General features: G+C 38.4%; 1 pseudogene; it reads right to left on the reverse strand.

The window, feature by feature from the left end:
• Positions 1-13,970: 13,970 nt before the first annotated feature.
• LOC129540028 (small ribosomal subunit protein eS21 pseudogene) lies at positions 13,971-14,252 on the reverse strand (annotated as a pseudogene).
• Positions 14,253-15,987: the final 1,735 nt, after the last annotated feature.

Raw genomic sequence — 15,987 nt, forward strand, 5'->3', positions numbered from 1 at the left:
TATATATTAATATTTGATCATTTATATTATAAATATTGTATTATTTATTGTGTTTTATATTGTATTCTATTATATATTATTATATATGCATATATAATGCTCATATACATATACACATATGTGTGTGTGTGTTAGTTGCTCAGTCATGTCTGACTCTTTGTGACCTCATGGACTGTAGCTCACCAGGCTTCTCTGTTCATGGAATTCTCTAGGCAAGAATACTGAGTGGGTTGCCATTCCTTTCTCCAGAGGATCTTCCCAACCCAGGGATCGAACCCAGGTCTGTGACATTGCTGTCAGATTCTTTACCATCTGAACCGGGGAAATCCCATACACATACCACATTATCTTCATCCATTCATTTATTGATATATACCTAGCCTTCTTCCACACCTTGGCTATTGTAAATAATACTGATATGGATATTGGGATATATTTATTTTTTCAAATCAGTGCTTTCATTTTCTTTAGATATATTCTCAAGAGTGGAACTGCTGCATGTTATAGTAGTTCTAATTTTAGTCTTTTGAGTATCCTTCGTAATTTTTCCACAGTGGTTGCACCAATTTACATTTCCATCAACAGTGTAAAAGGGTTCCTTATTCTGCACATCTCTCAGATATTTGTTTGTGGTCTTTTTGATGATAGCTATTCTGACAGGAGTGAGGTGATAACTCTTTGTGGTTTTGATTTCCATTTCTCTGATGATTAGCAATGTTGAGCATCTTTTAAAGTGCCTGTTGGCCATCTGCCTGTCTTCTTTGGAGAAATGCCTCTCGAGGTCTGACAAATTTTTAAATTAATTGTTTGATATTTTTATTCAATATCATGAAGTGTTTGAACTGTTCATATATTTTGGATATATAATTCCTTATCAGTCATATTGTTTTAAAATATTTTTTCCCGTTCAGTAGATTGTGTTTTCATGTTGTCAGTGGACTACCTTGCTCTGGAAAATTTCTAAGTTTAATTAAATCCCCTTTGCTAACTTTTGCTTTTGTTCCTTTTGTCTTAATACACAGATCAAAAAACAAACAAATGACAATAACAAAAATAATTTCTATAATTTATGCATTCTGCCTATGTTCTCTTCTAGGAGTTTTCATGTTTCAAGTCTTACATCTAGGTCTTTAATCTATCAATATTTTGAATTTTTGAATTGGGTGTGAGGAAATGTCCTAATCTCATTGTTTTAAATATACAGTCAAGTTTTCCCAGTATCACTTATTGAAGACACTATCTTTCCTCTGTTTTATAATCTTGCCTCCTTTGTCAGTAATTAATTGTGTGTGGTTTTATTTCTGAGCTCTCCAATGATACACACTCTATTTCTGTGCCAATGTATACATTTTTTTTTTTTTTAACTGTAGCTCTGTAGCATAATCTGAAGTCAGGGAGTATGATTCCTCCAGTTCTGTTCTTCTTTTTCGAAGTTGCTTTCTCTGTTTGGAATTGTTTGTGTTTCCATATGAATTTTAGGACTTTTTTTAAGCTCTTTGAAAAATGCCTTTTGTATTTTGATAGAGATTGTATTGCCTCAAGTAGTGCGGTTATTTTAACAACATTTTTTTTTCCATTTAGTGAACAGTATATCTTTCCACATGTGTTGTCTTGAATTACTTTCATCAGCAACTTATAGTGTTTTGAGTACAAATCTTTTACCTGCTCAGATAGGTTTATTCCTGGAGATTTTATCCTTTTTGATATAATCGGATTTGTAATTGTTTTCTTAATTTCACTTTATGATAGTTCATTGTTAGTGCAGAGAAATGCAACAGAGTTCTGTATATTAATTTTGTATCCTGTAACTTTTCTTAGTTAGTAATTGGGTCAGTTCAGTTCAGTTCAGTGTAGTCGCTCAGTCGTGTCAGACTCTCCGCGACCCCATGAATCACAGCACGCCAGGCCTCCCTGTCCATCACCAAATCCCAGAGTTCACTCAAACTCATGTCCACAGAGTCGGTGACGCCATCCAGCCATCTCACTCTCGGTCATCCCCTTCTCCTCCCGCCCCCAACCCTTCCCAGCATCAGAGTCTTTTCTGAGATGTATTTAGGACTTTCTAAGTATAGTATCATGTCATCTGTAAACAGTAATGGTTTATTCCTTCCTTCCCAATTTGGATTTCTTTTATTTATTTTTCTTGTCTGATTGCTATGACTAGAACGTCCAGTACTGTGTTGAATAAAAGTGGCCAGAATAGACATCTTTGTTTTGTTCCTGATTTTAGAGGAAATGCTTTCAGCTTTTCACAGTTATCTGTGGGATTAACATATTTAGCCCTTACCATGTTGAAGTATGCCCACTATATCCACTTTCTGGAAGGTCTTTATCATAAATGGATGCTGAATTTTGTCAAAAGCTTTTTCTAAGTCTACAGAGGTGATCATATGGTTTTCATTCTTCAATTTGTTAATGTAGTGCATCACATTGATTGAACTTCAGATATTGAACCATCTTTGTGTCCCTGGGATAAATCCCACTTGATTATCGTGTATGATTATTTTAATGTATTATTGGATTAAATTTGCTAATATTTTGTTGAGGGTATGTGTTCATCAGTGATACTGGCCAGCAATTGTCTTTGTTGTGATATTTTCTCCAATTTTGGAATCAGGGTGGTTTTATTTTCGTAGAATGAGTGTGGAAGTCTTCCTTCCTCTATAATTTCCTAGAAAAATTTGAGAATGATGGGCTTTATTTGTACTCTAAGTGTTTGGTAGAATTCACCAGTGAAACCATCTAGCTCTGAACTTTTGTTTCTTGGGAGGTTTTTAAATTACTGATTAAATTTCATTGCTGGAATATGCTTCATTCTTTTAGATTTCTTCCTGGTTCAGTCTTGGGAGATTGTTCATTTATAGAATTTGTCTACTTCTTTTAGATAGTCCATTCTATTGGCATTTAATTGTTTGTAGCAATCTTATGATCCTTTGTTTTTCTATAGTGTCAGTTGTTACTTGTACTTTTCTCCTTTCTAATTTTTTTTATTTTATTGATATGGGCCTTCTCTATTTCTTGATTAGTCTGGCTAAAGTTTTATCAATTTTCTTTCTCTTTTAAATGAACCAACTCTTAGTTTCATTGATCTTTTCTGTTTTCTTTGTCTTTATTTCATTTATTTCAGCTCTGATTTTAATGATTTATTTTCTTCTACTAAATCTTAGCTTTGTTCTTGTTTTTCTAATATCTTTAGGTGTAAGTTTACGTTGTTATGTGAGATTTTTCTTGTTTCCTGAAGTGAGCTTGTATTATTCTAAACTTCCTTCTTAAATTTGGTTCTGCTGTGTCCCATAGATTTTGGATCATGGTGTTTTGTTTTCACTTTTCTTCAGTTATATTTGATTTCCTATTTGATTTCTTCAGTGAACCATTGATTATGTATAGTATATTGTTTTTAGCCTCCATGTGTTAGTGTTTTCTCCAGGTTTCTTTGTAATTGATTTCTAGTCTCTTAGTGTTCTAGTCACTAATGAAGCTTGATATTATTTCAATTTTCTTAAATTTACAGAGGCTTGTTTTGTGGCTTAGTAGGGCTTCCCTTTGGAGAAGGCAATGGCAACTCACTCCAGTATTCTTGCCTGGAAAATCCCATGGACAGAGGAACCTGGTAGGCTATAGTCCATGGTGTCGCTAAGAGTCAGACACGACTGAGCGACTTCACTTTCACTTTTCACTTTCATGCATTGGAGAAGGAAATGGCAACCCACTCCATTGTTCTTGCCTGGAGAATCCCAGGGACAGGGGAGCCTGGTGGGCTGCCATCTATGTGTTGCACAGAGTCGGACACAACTGAAGCGACTTAGCAGCAGCAGCAGGGCTTCCCTTGTGGCTCAGCTGGTTAAGAATCTGCCTGCAATGCGGGAGACCTGGGTTCAATCCCTGGATTGGGAAGATCCCCTGGAGAAGGGAAAGGCTGCCCACTCTAGCATTCTGGCCTGGAGATTTCCATGAACTGTATAGTACATGGGGTCACAGTGGAACACGATTGATCGATTTTCACTTTCAAGAATTCATGTGGCTTCCCAGGTGGAGCTTGTGGTAAAGAGCCTGGCTGCCAATGCAAGAGACTTTAGAAATGCAGGCTGTTCCCTGGGTCAGGAAGATTCCCCTGGAGGAGGGCACAGCTATCCACTCCAGTATTCTTGCCTAGAGAATCCCATGGACAGTCTTACTGCCATACCACCCTGAACACACCCAATCTCATCTGGTTTTGGAAGCTAAGCAGGGTTGTGACTGGTTAGTATTTGGATGAGAGAATCCCATGGACAGAGAAGCCTGGTGCACTATTGTCCATAAGGTCACAAAGAGTCAGACATTACTGATACAACTTAGTACAGCACAGCACATGTGGCCTATACTGGAATATGTTCCACGTACACATGAAAAAGAATGTATATTCTGCTCCTTTTTGATGCAGTGTTCTATATATCAATTAAGTTCATCTGGTAGAATATGTCATTTAAGATCAGTGCTTCCTTATTTATTTTCTGACTGGATGATCTGTCTGTTGATGTAAGTGGGCTTTTAAAGTCTCCTACTATTTTTGTGTTATAGCCAAATTCTCTTTTTCTGTCTATGTTTTTTTATGTGGTTCTATGTTGGGTGCAGGAATACACAGAAGATAGTCACAATAACGTGTACAAAAAAGATGAAGATAATCACGATGGCGTGATCACTGACCTAGAGCCAGACATCTTGGAATGTGAAGTCAAGTGGGCCTTAGAAAGCATCACTAGGAACAAAGCTAGTGGAGGTGATGGAATTCCAGTTGAGCTATTTCAAGTCTTGAAAGATGATGCTGTGAAAGTGCTGCACTCAATATGCCAGCAGATTTGGAAAACTCAGCAGTGGCCACAGGACTGGAAGAGGTCAGTCTTCATTCCAATCCCAAAGAAAGGGAATGCCAAAGAATGCTCAAACTACCGCACAATTGCACTCATCTCACACGCTAGTAAAGTCATGCTCAAAATTCTCCAAGCCAGGCTTCAGCAGTATGTAAACCGTGAACTCCCAGATGTTCAAGCAGGTTTTAGAAAAGGCAGAGGCACCAGAGATCAAATTGCCAACATCCGCTGGATCATGGAGAAAGCAAGAGAGTTTCAGAAAAATATCTATTTCTGCTTCATTGACTATGCCAAAGCCTTTGACTGTGTGGATCACAATAAACTGTGGAACATTCTGAAAGAGATGGGAATCCCAGACCACCTGACCTGCCTCTTGAGAAACCTGTATGCAGGTCAGGAAGCAACAGTTAGAACTGGACATGGAACAACAGACTGGTTCCAAATAGGAAAAGGTGTACGTCAAGGTTGTATATTGTCACCTTGCTTATTTAACTTATATGCAGAGTACATCATGAGGAACGCTGGGCTGGAAGAAGCACAAGCTGGAATCAAGATTGCTGGGAGAAATATCAATAACCTCAGATATGCAGATGACACTACCCTTATGGCAGAAAGTGAAGAGGAACTCAAAAGCCTCTTGATGAAAGTGAAAGAGGAGAGTGAAAAGGTTGGCTTGAAGCTCAACATTCAGAAAACAAAGATCATGGCATCTGGTCCCATCACTTCATGGGAAATAGATGGAAAAACAGTGGAAACAGTGTCAGACTTTGTTTTTTTGGGCTCCAAAATCACTGCAGATGCTGATTGCAGCCATGAAATTAAAAGACGCTTGCTCCTTGGAAGGAAAGTTATGACCAACCTTGATAGTATATTAAAAAGCAGAGACATTACTTTGCCGACCAAGGTCCGTTTAGTCAAGGCAATGGTTTTTCCCGTGGTCATGTATGGATGTGAGAGTTGGACTGTGAAGAAAGCTGATCGCCGAAGAATCGATGCTTTTGAACTGTGGTGTTGGAGAAGACTCTTGAGAGTCCCTTATACTGCAAGGAGACCCAACCAGTCCATTCTAAAGGAGATCAATCCTGGATGTTCATTGGAGGGACTGATGCTAAAGCTGAAACTGCAATACTTTGGCCACCTCATGAGACGAGTTGACTCACTGGAAAAGACTCTGATGCTGGGAAAGGTTGGGGGCGGGAGGAGAAGGGGACGACGGAGAATGAGATGGCTGGATGGCATCACCGATTCTGTGGACATGAGTTTGAGTGAACTCCGGGAGTTGGTGATGGACAGGGAGGCCTGGCGTGCTGTGATTCATGGGGTCGCGGAGAGTCGGACACGACTGAGCGACTGAACTGAACTGAACTGAACTGATGTTGGGTGCATAGGTATTTACAGTTGATTTTTCTTCTTGGAATGATTCCTCCATCATTATATAATGTCCTTCTTGTATTTTGTAATATTCTTTACTTTAAAGTCTATTTCATCTGGTATAGTTATTGATAACTTGGACTTTAAAATCTCTATTTGAATGAAATAATTTTTCCCTCCCCTCTATTTCAGTCTGCATTGTTTTAGATCTAAAGTGAGTCTCCTGTAGGTAGTATATATATGGCTCTTGTTTATTTTTTTTTATCAAATAAACTATGATTTTATTATACAGTTGTAGGAATTCTTTTTAAAACTTTATTTATTTATGTATTTTTGGCTGTGCTGAGTCTTTATCGCAACACAGACTTTTCTCTCGTTGTGGCAAGTGGGGGCTCCTGTTTAGTTATAGCATGTCGGCATCCTGTTGCAATGGCATCTCTTGTTGCAGAGCATGGGCTCTAGGGTGCTCAGACTTCAGTAGGTTTGGCACATGGGATAAGTAGTTGCAGCTTTCAGGCTCTAGGGTATAGGATCAATAGTTGTGGTGCACAGACTTAGATGCTCCATGGCATGTGGGATCCTCCCAGATCAGGTATCAAACATATGTCTCCTGCATCGGTAAGCAGATTCTTTATCACTGAGCCACCAAGAAAGCCCTGGGATCTTGTTTTTGAATCCATTCAGCCACTCTATGTCTTTTGTTTGGAGCATTTAGGACATTTATATTTAAAGTAATCATTGATATATGTATATTTATTGCCATGTATTTATTGGCATAACAGACCACCTGACCTGCCTCTTGAGAAAGCTGTATGCAGGTCAGGAAGCAACAGTTAGAACTGGACATGGAACAACAGACTGGTTCCAAATAGGAAAAGGAGTATGTCAAGGTTGTATATTGTCACCCTGCTTATTTAACTTCTATGCAGAGTACATCATGAGGAACGCTGGGCTTAAAGAAGCACAAGCCGGAATCAAGATTGCCAGGAGAAATATCAATAACCTCAGATATGCAGATGACACCACCCTTATGGCAGAAAGTGAAGAGGAACTCAAAAGCCTCTTGATGAAAGTGAAAGAGGAGAGTGAAAAGGTTGGCTTGAAGCTCAACATTCAGAAAACAAAGATCATGGCATCTGGTCCCATCACTTCATGGGAAATAGATGGAAAAACAATGGAAACAGTGTCAGACTTTATTTTTTTTGGGCTCCAAAATCACTGCAGATGGTGACCGCAGCCATGAAATTAAAAGACTCTTACTCCTTGGAAGGAAGGTTATGACCAACCTAGATAGCATATTAAAAAGCAGAGACATTACTTTGCCAACAAAGGTCCGTTTAGTCAAGGCTATGGTTTTTCCCGTGGTCATGTATGGATGTGAGAGTTGGACTGTGAAGAAAGCTGATCGCCGAAGAATTGATGCTTTTGAACTGTGGTGTTGGAGAAGACTCTTGAGAGTCCTTTGGACTGCAGGGAGATCCAACCAGTCCATTCTAAAGGAGATCAGTCCTGGGTGTTCATTGGAAGGACTGATGCTGAAACTGAAACTCCAATACTTTGGCCACCTCATGCGACAAGTTGACTCACTGGAAAAGAGTCTGATGCTGGGAGGGATCGGGGGTGGGAGGAGACGGGGACGACAGAGAATGAGATGGCTGGATGGCAATACCGACTCGATGGACATGAGTTTGAGTGAACTCCAGGAATTGGTGATGGACAGAGAGGCCTGGCGTGCTGTGATTTGTGGGGTCGCAAAGAGTCAGACACGACTGAGCGACTGAACTGAACTGATTACCATTATGCTAGCTATTTTTTGGATTCATTTTGAGGTTCTTTTTTGTTCCTTTTTATTCTTTTTGTCTCTTATGATTTGATGTCTGTCTTTATTAGTATGTTTGAATTCCTTCTGTATTTTGTGGGTATATTTACTATTTTTCTTTTATTTGTGGTTATAATGAGGTTTATATGTAGTAATCTACCTATACAGGGTTATTTTTAATTGGTGGTCTCTTAATTTCAAATATTTTAATGCACCTACATTTTTACTTTCTTCCTCTTGTAGTTACTGATTCTGACACCATGTTTTACATCTAAATTTTTTGTCTATCCTCAACTGCTTATTGTGAATAAAGATGATTTTACTACTTTACCTTTTAACGTTCTCACTAGCTTTGTAAATGGGTGGTTTACTATTTTTACTGTATGTTTGCCTTTACTGATGAGATTTTCTTTGAGTATTTTCATGTGTTTAGTTGTGGCCTTTAATTTTAATGTGGCCTTCCCTTGTGGTTCAGAAGGTAAAACACCTACCTCAATACAGGAGATCTTGGTTCAAAATCCCCTGGAGAAGAGAATGGCTACCCACTCCAGTATTCTTGCCTGGAGGATTCCATGGACAGAGAAGCCTGGTAGGCCACAGTCCATAGGGTTGCAAAAGATTTGGACATGACTTAGGCACTAAACCACAAAAACATGGCACTAATGTCAACCATTTTCTTTCTCTATTTCTATTATTTTCTTCTCCATTAATCTTTACTTTCTGTTTTCTGATATTTTTATATGGTAGATAAAGATTATGAAGGAAACATTTCTGCAAGGATGATTTTTTTCATGGAACATGAGAGTTTTCATTAAAATCACCCATCTCCAAGTGTTCTTATAGACATCTTTTATATATGCATTTAATTTTATTTAAAATATTCAAAAGATCCCAAAATTTTATCATTGTTTGTACTTAATATCAATAAATTACTTTGTTCTCTTTCTGTTATGAATTCTATTGTTAATCATTGTTCAAATTTTCAAAAAAAAATTAATAAATTTTTGTTAAGTTCAAGTAAGAAATTATGTTTTATTTTCTTTCTATGTAATTTGAGGAAACTAGTGCTTTTATTTTCTCTCACACAAGGCTTGTTATTATTTTTTATGTAAGTTATTATTTCTCAGGACTTCGGCTTTTATGGCATGACTTTCTTATTCTTGTTTCCTTTATTTTTATTAGTCTCTTGCTTAACTGGAGTAATTCTAAGACTTGTTTTTCAAAGAATATATGACAGCTATTTATACTTTGAGACTTGACTATCTGAAAATTCCATTCACACATAACTGATAACTTCGCAAGATGTGGAATTCTGAAGTCACAAATTCTTTTCAAAGTTTTCTGATGGTTCATTACCTTTCAGTCCCTACTGTTTTAAAAGAGAAGTATGATCCAACTTATTTTTTCTAGACTCATATCTTATAAAACTCTTGGGATTAAAATGGATGAGATTGGGGTGAAGATCAAGTCACTGGTCAAGATTTCTTCCATTTACTGTGCTTAAAGTTATACTTCTTCTCAATAAGATTAATCACATTTAAAGCCATGAGACACCTTCTACAATCTGTTTATGTCAACAATAAACAATTTCAGAAAGTTGCCACTGTTTGGATAACATTTTCAACTGGCTTCTATCACAAATAGATTTTTCCCTTTGTCTTCACATTTCTTAAGTAGGAACTAACTACTGAGGTGGCAGTCAGATATGTATTATTAAGACTATTACTTTCTAGAAAATTTCAAGAATATTTTCTACATTAAATTCAGTAATAGATACTTATCTTTTTTATTATTTTTTTCTTAAAGAAATATTTGACAAAAGACAAGGGCCTACAATTTTAAACCTAATTAAGTACAGGTGATGTGATTCTACACTGTACTAATAAACATAATCATTATGAACAATCTTCTATTGGTGAGTAATAGTTTTTATAGACAGTTATAGGGTCTGTATAATTTTCTTCATAGATGGCTATTAAAAAATTACTTGTGCTTTTATTAGGAGAATTCCTGATGCTATTTCCTCTGACAAGAACCACTAACTGGGAGATCATGTTGACTTAAAACAAATAGACTGCTGATTATTTTTCCAATAAAAATAAGCCTATTGGTATTAGCAGCAGATTGCAATTTGGGGTCTCCACTGATGGCCAGCTATGTATAAGTCTCAGTACAGCAAGGATAGGAGAGCTCTTTTAAAGGGGATAAAGGATATTGAAAGGACTATAATAAGCAAAGAGTCTATTAGAGGAATTGAGAGCTCAGTGTACAGTGCAATTTGTTTGTCTGAGTTGTCACTGTCTTTCATGGATTGAGTCTGCCAAGAAAGAAGAGAAAGTCCCTTCCTGTTGGGCTTTGGTATTGTCATATGGCCTGAGAGTTCCCCTTTCTGGCATCCTGACTATTTCAATGACTTCTATTTTTTAATCTTTATATTCCTCCATCTTTGATCAAGACCTTTTTCTGAAAGTCCTTCTGATCAAGAGTCAGATTTTCTGGTTTCAGCAGCTTATTTTACCCTCAAAGCCAGGAAGAACCTTTTTGGATATAGTATCCCATGTCAGAGGGAAAGCACATTGATCAGAAAACTATTGAGATCATATTTGGGTAACAAAGAGGAGTAGGAAGAAGGACTCACAGGCACTTTCTATCTAAAGTCCATATGTTTTAAATTATAGACATTGGAGATCACTTAAAGCTTTGTCGTCATCAAAGGTTTGGCAGGCAAACTTCAGGTGTCTTAGGAAAGCTGTCTCATCATGTCAGCCACTTCAATTCTGGGAAGTCTTTCCTTTAGATCACCAGCTGACGTGCAGGTACAGTCAGTGTTGGGTATGGGTATTTAGGAGTGTCCTATGAATCCAGATCTCTGGTGCCTCTGCCTTTTCTAAAACCTGCTTGAACATCTGGGAGTTCACGGTTAACATATTGCTGAAGCACATCTGCTGGATCATGGAGAAAGCGAGAGAGTTCCAGAAAAACATCTATTTCTGCCTCATTGACTATGCCAAAGCTGTTGACTGTGTGGATCACAATAACCTGTGGAAAATTCTAAAAGAGATGGGAATACCAGACCACCTGACCTGCCTCTTGAGAAACCAGTATGCAGGTCAGGAAGCAACAGTTAGAACTGGACATGGAACAACAGACTGGTTCCAAATAGGAAAAGCAGTACTTCAAGGCTGTATATTGTCACTCTGCTTATTTAACTTCTATGCAGAGTACATCATGAGGAACGCTGGGCTGGAAGAAGCACAAGCTGGAATCAAGATTGCTGGGAGAAATATCAATAGCCTCAGATATGCAGATGACACCATCCTTATGGCAGAAAGTGAAGAGGAACTTAAAAGCCTCATGATGAAAGTGAAAGAGGAGAGTGAAAAGGTTGGCTTGAAGCTCAACATTCAGAAAACAAAGATCATGGCATCTGGTCCCATCACTTCATGGGAAATAGATGGAAAAACAGTGGAAACAGTGTCAGACTTTATTTTTTTGGGCTCCAAAATCACTGCAGATGCTGACTGCAGCCATGAAATTAAAAGATGCTTACTCCTTGGAAGGAAAGTTATGACCAACCTTGATAGTATATTAAAAAGCAGAGACATTACTTTGCCAACAAAGGTCCGTTTAGTCAAGGCTATGGTTTTTCCCGTGGTCATGTATGGATGTGAGAGTTGGACTGTGAAGAAAGCTGATCGCCGAAGAATTGATGCTTTTGAACTGTGGTGCTGAAGAGTCCCTTGTACTGCAAGGAAATCCAACCAGTCCATTCTAAAGGAGATCAACCCTGGGTGTTCATTGGAAGGACTGATGCTAAAGCTGAAACTGCAATACTTTGGCCACCTCATGCGACGAGTTGACTCACTGGAAAAGACTCTGATGCTGGGAAAGGTTGGGGGCAGGAGGAGAAGGGGACGACAGAGAATGAGATGGCTGGATGGCATTGCCGACTCTATGGACATGAGTTTGAGTGAACTCCGGGAGTTGGTAATGGACAGGGAGGCCTGGCGTGCTGTGATTCATGGGGTCGCAGAGAGTCGGACATGACTGAACGACTGAACTGAACTGAACTGATGAATCCAGAAATTGCCTATTTCCTGGAAAGCAGTGTTACAAATGTTGGTTAGCAGTACCAGACAGGAGCCTTTTCAGTAAGGTCAAAGGGAATCCTTTTGTATATGTTTTTTCAAATATATGAAATCTTCATGGTGCAAGGTGTAAGGAGGTGGTTGTTGTTCAGTTGTTAAGTCATATCTGACTCTGCAACCCCATGGACTGCAGAATGATAGTTTCTCTGTCCTCCACTAACTGCCAAAGTTTGCTGAGATTCATGACCATTGAGTCAGTGATGCTATCTAACCATCCCATCCTCTTTTGCCCATTTCTCCTTTTGCTGTCAATCTTTCCCAGCATCAGAGTCTTTTCCAACAAGACATCTCTTTGCATCAGGTGGCCAAAGTCTTGGAGCTTCAGCTTCAGCAACAGTCCTTTCCAATAAATGTTCAGGGTTGATTTCCTTTAGGATTCATGAGTTTGAGTCCTTGCAGTCTAAGGGACTCTTAAGTGTCTTCACCTGTATCACAGTTTGAAAGCATTGATTGTTTTGTATTCAAACTTCTTAATGGTCCAACTCTTCTTCATAGTCCATCCATATATAACTACTGGAAAAACAGTAGCTTTGACTTCATGGACCTTTGTCAGCAAAGTGATGTCTCTGCTTTTTAATATGCTGTCTAAGTTTGTTATCAATTTTCTTCCAAGGAGCAAGTGTCTTTTAATTTTATGGCTATAGTCACTGCAGTGATTTTATTTTATTTTATTTTTTTAAGCTTTTTATTTTTTTATTTTATTTTTTTAATACAGTTAAAAGTATTTTTATTAAAAAAGCACAAATGCAAAGAAATGAACAGAGGAAAATTTATGCGTCGAACCTGGACTGGTCACTTATGATAATATACATGCTACAATTCCATTCTCCCCAATCATTCCACCTGCAGTGATTTTAGAGACCAAGAAAATAAAATCTGTCAATGCTTCCATTTTTTCCCCTTCTATTTGCCATGAATTGATGAGACCAGATGCGATGATCTTACATTTTTTAATGCTGAGTTTCAAGTCAGATTTTTCACTTCCCTCTTTCACCCTCATCAGTAGGCTCTTCAGTTCCTCTCCATTTTCTGCCACTAGAGTGACACCACCTGCATATCTGAAATTGTTGATATTTCTCTTCAGCCACAGAAGAGGCAATAGCCTGTGCAAAAGAAATTTTCTGTATGTGAAACATTCAGACCATGACAAAAACATAAATATCCTTTGATTTTTATATCCCAAAACATATTTATATAGACAAAGGATACTGTATGAAATCTATTTGCCAGAACTTAAATGGTCCATTAGGCCATTAAACGGAGAAGGCAATGGCAAGCTACTCCAGTACTCTTGCCTAGAAAATCCCAAGGGTGGAGGAGCCTGGTAGGCTGCAGTCCGTGGGTTCGCTACAAGTCAGACATGACTGAGCGATTTCACTTTCACTTTTCACTTTTACACGTTGGAGAAGGAAATGGCAACCCACTCCAGTGTTCTTGCCTGGAGAATCCCAGGGACAGGGGATCCTGGTTGGCTGCCATCTATGGGGTCACACAGAGTTAGACACGACTGAAGTGACTTAGCAGCAGCAGCAGCAGGCCATTAAAATGTCCAATAAATGTAGTAACAGACTTCCTTTGTTTGTATGTTTAACGAGTGGGACAAGTAAGGTAGGCACTTTTTACAACCTTGTTAACATTTTCCCACCAATATTGACTCATGAATGCCTTCATTTTGTCAATAGACAAATAGTTCGATGAATGTACAGTGGGGAAGAGTGGAATTTTTTTTTTTAGGTTTTCACTATTTATTTATAACAAATACTCCATGTCCGGGATCCTCTTCAGTCAGAAGTTCTTTGAGATGATGCCGTCAAATTTGGCCAGCTGGACAATGGAGTCATCTGACTCGCCCATCCTGTGAATGGCCCCGCAGACAGTATAGGTTTTAAACTGGCCGTTGAACCTGCCTATCACCTTGTCAACCTTGGCCACATTCATTAGGATAGACGCGTGGTCCTTGGCGCCAATGATGCGGTTGCTGGTGGAGCATTTCTGGGACACATACAGGTCCACGAAATCACTGGCATCGTTCTGCACGTTGAGCGAGCGTCTCAGGCCCCGCACCATCCCCTTTGTCCAGATTCCGGCCTCACAGCCCACCTGATGGTACCACGATGAGCGTGAGCAGAGGAGGAGTGGGGATTTTTAATGTCTGTGGCAGGACTGAGTTGTTATTTGGTCCAAATTTGGTAAATGGGAATCCCACAATCATTTGCTCAATAGCTTTAAACAAAAAGGCAGTGGCAGTAATGGTTCTAACAAGGCAGGTATCTCCATGCCACAGAGTCCATTGCTATAGTACCTTTTTGGCTATAACACCCTATATAGGTAACTGGTGACCTCTGTTTTTTTGAGTGAATATCCTGAGGACAAACACTTTTTATATACATAAAGACAAAAGGAAATCTGATAATTTGGATATTCAAGGGCAGGTGGGTTCGTTCAATTCTCCTTTAAGTTGTTATAGGCTGTGTCATCCAGTTCCCCTCATAAACATTGGGTTGGTTTTGTTATTATTCAGTGAAAAATGCAGAAATTTAGCTACAAGAGAAATTTGAAATCTAATTTTTGCAATAACCAACTCGCCTGAGAAAAACTAAGAGTTGGTGTTTAGTTGGGGGTTTGGAGAAACTTAGGACACCGTGAAGTATATCTGAACCTAGGTGAAGCCCTTGTTTTGATATCAGATTCCCTAAACATTGAACTTGGGTTTGGGAAAACAGAAGTTTTGGGGAGAATATTTCCACTGAAGACCAAAGCTTTAGCAAGTGGATGCTGTCTTCAGGTTAGGAGACTTGAGGTGAGCAAAGAAGCAAATCATCTACATATTGCAGCACAGTAGAACTTACAGGGCACTTTTTAACACTAAGCTCAGCCTTCAAGATTTATAAGAAATAAGAACTCCAAGTAAAATCTTTAGTCATTATTGTCCCAGTGAATTATTTTTCTTCCCAAGTGAAGGCAAAATAAAAGCATCTGTTAGCTTCATCAACTGGGATACTGAAGAATGCAATGTATAAATCTATTGCAGTAAAGAATTTCCTCTGATAGAAGTGGATGCTAGTAATGCATTGAGAGATAACAATGTTGTTTATTGTTTTTATTACAATGTTTTTTTACTCAGATGTTCTGAACAAACTCTACCTTCAGTCCTTAGGTTTTCTCACTAGTATAACAGGAGTATTTTGCCAGACATTGTTAAAATAAAAGTATTTCATATATTAAGCCCTTGAGCCTTATAATCTATTACGGGTTTTAAATCTTGAAGTTCTTCCTCACTTAATGGATAGTGATTAGCTCTGGGAAGAGATTTTGAGAGATCTATTTGAACACTGATGAGAAGTACACTGTGAATTTTGTCAATATCATTTGGAGATTTTGCCCACAAGAAGGATGGTGACTGAATCAATAGAGCCAAAAATTCAGTGTTTCCAGAAATAAAAAATGTTGAAAGGTTATTTGATTCACCTGGTTGGTTGCTTTGATTGCTACAGTTGACCCTTGAACAGCACAGTGGCTAGGGGCTGTGAATTTCTGAACTGCTAAAAATTTGAGAAAAACTTTACAGTCAGAGTCAACCAACTGCAGAAGTACTACTATAGTACTTATTTAGGAAAACTTCAGCATATAAGTGGACCCAGACAGTACAGATCAGTGTTGTTCAAGGGTCAACTGCATTACAAAATTTTAGAATTATATCCCCCTTTCAAGAGTAAGAAATTCCAGTATGATGCTTTCCTAAGAAGTCTTTGCCTAATAAATGGACAGTGGTTGAGGCGCAAAAGACAAAAGGATTCACATG

Source organism: Moschus berezovskii, chromosome 11 (genome assembly GCF_049115385.1).
Source record: "Moschus berezovskii isolate FMDL1 chromosome 11, NW_MosBer_1.0, whole genome shotgun sequence".
Lineage (NCBI taxonomy): Eukaryota > Metazoa > Chordata > Mammalia > Artiodactyla > Moschidae > Moschus > Moschus berezovskii.